Source organism: Symphalangus syndactylus, chromosome 23 (genome assembly GCF_028878055.3).
Source record: "Symphalangus syndactylus isolate Jambi chromosome 23, NHGRI_mSymSyn1-v2.1_pri, whole genome shotgun sequence".
NCBI lineage: Eukaryota > Metazoa > Chordata > Mammalia > Primates > Hylobatidae > Symphalangus > Symphalangus syndactylus.
In genome coordinates, this window is record NC_072445.2 from 41,187,734 (window position 1) to 41,190,133 (window position 2,400).

The following is a 2,400-nucleotide window of genomic DNA, read 5'->3' on the forward strand; positions in this document are numbered from 1 at the left end:
GTGGTCTCGATCTCCTGACCTCGTGATTCGCCCGCCTCGGCCTCCCAAAGTGCTGGGATTACAAGCGTGAGCCACCGTGCCCGGCCGACTATGGTCATTCTTGCAGGAGTGAGGTGTTATTGCATTGCGGTTTTGATTTGCATTTCCCTGATCATTAGTGATGTTGGGCATTTTTTTCATATGTTTGTTGGCTATTTGTATATTTCTTCTGAGAATTTTCTATTCATGTACTGAGTGCATTTTTTGATGGGATCGTTTGTTTTGTTCTTTCTGATTTGTTTGAATCCTTTGTAGATTCTTGATATTAGTCCTTTGTCGGATGTGTAGACCGAAGATTTTCTTTCACTCTGTGTGTTGTCTGTTTACTCTGCTGATTGTTTCTTTGTTGTGCAGAGGCTTTCAGTCTAATTAAGTCCCGTGTATTTATCTTTGTTTTTGCTGCATTTGCTTTGGGTTCTTGGTCATGAAGTCTTTGCCTAAGCCAATGTCTAGAAGGGTTTTTAAAATGTGGTCTTTTAAAATTTTTATGATTTCATGTCTTAGATTTAAGTCTTTGATTCACCTTGAGTTGATTTTTGTATAGGGTGGGAGATGAGGATCCGCTTTCATTCTTCTGTATGTGGCCTGCCAATTAACCCAGCACCACTTGTTGAATAGGGTGTCCTTTCCCCACTTTATGTTTTTGTTTGCTTTGTCGGAGATCAGTTGACCGTTAAGTACTTGGCTTTATTTCTGGGTTCTCTATTCTGTTCCATCCGTCTATATGCCTATTTTTATACCAGTACCATGCTGTTTCGGTGACTGTGGCCTTATAGTATAATTTGAAGTCGGGTAATGTGATGCCTCCAGATTTGTTCTTTTTGGTTAGTCTTACTTTGGCTATGCAGGGTCTTTTTTTGTTCCATATGAATTTTAGGATTGTTTTTTCTAGTTCTTTGAAGAGTCATGGTGGTATTTTTGATGGGACTTGCATTGGATTTGTAGATTGCTTTGGGCAGTATTGTCATTTTCACAATATATATATCTATACATATACTTTGGTTATACAATAATTTATTTCTCGAGAGCCTCCTCTCCCCGCCCTTGCCGTCTCTAGGTCACCTTTTCCGCTTGGACTTTTTCCGCTTGCGCACAAGCCCCAGAAAGATGGCTGGGGGCAGGGGCACTGCGTACTGTTCAGTGAGACCCATAATGTGGCTGTGACTGTCTTCCTCATACTGCAAGAACATGGCCAGCAGATCCAGCTCCTCATATAGTGCCTTCACCCGGGCCACCTTCTCGACCTCCTTCTGCACGTAATTTTCCTTCAGGATCTGGTACTGTTCCGGAGTGGCCCGTTGCAGACACTGAACCACCAGCCAGCTGCATTTGTTGTCCTGGATGTCAGTGCCAACTTTGCCCGTCACACTGGGGTCCCCAAAGGGGTCATGGTAATCACTCTGAATCTGAAAGAACTCTCTCATCTCCAGCAGGATCTTCTTGGCATTGGCGTGCTCCTTCTCACCATCAATTCCCGCCATGTACACGACTGCAGCTACAGGAAGGTAGAAGGAGTAGAAAGCTGTCTTGTACTTTTCAATAGATTTGTACCTCCTTTCGGTGAATCTGCCAAGATCCACATTGCCCTGTGGGGCTGTGATGAGGTCCAGGGTCTGCCCAATCTGAGTCTGATAGGAACTCTGCAGGAAAAGGTCGATTAGGTTCAGGTAATAGGGCTGCTCCCGGCAATAGAGCTTCAGCAGGCGGTAGATACATGCTTCCACAAGGATAGCATCATTGAGGGCATCCTACCCCATGTCCGGCTTCTGATACCAGCAGATCTGTCCCCGGCGGGTGAGGGATGAATCCATGCTGTCATCTGCCGCCAGGAAGAAAGCTTGCAGCAGTTCCACATGCCAGCCCACAGTCAGGGCCCGCTGGAGACTCTCAGCATCCTGTTTCCTTGGCTCCACCAGCTCCCGGAACGCTACTAGCACCGTCAAACCCCTGTGATACTTGTCTCCAATGGCATTGTGCTCCAGGACCTCCTCGAGCCGGGCAAGAGCATCTCCTGTCTCTAGGTGCCGCATCGCATCCTCAGTCAGCACCCTAATGATCTGGGAGAAGTGCTGAACAAAATCCTGCTTTTCTTGGGCATAAACATCTGATTTCTGGTCTCCATTCATTCTGAGGGAGGAACAAAGGGATCTGTTCCTGGATGCGGGTTCCTGCTCAGTCCCATTTTCATAATATTGATTCTACCCATCCGTGAGCATGGGATGTGTTTCCATTTGCCTGTGTCATGTATGATTACTTTCAGCAGTGTTTTGTAGTTTTCCTTGCAGATGTCTTTCACCTCCTTGGTTAGGTATATTCCTAAGTATTTCATTATTTGTTTTGCAGCTATTTAAAAAGGGGTTG

The 2,400-nt window shown here is 45.7% G+C and overlaps 1 pseudogene; it reads right to left on the reverse strand.

Annotated features, from left to right (window-relative positions):
- Positions 1–1,097: 1,097 nt before the first annotated feature.
- LOC129473151 (farnesyl pyrophosphate synthase-like) lies at positions 1,098–2,187 on the reverse strand (annotated as a pseudogene).
- Positions 2,188–2,400: the final 213 nt, after the last annotated feature.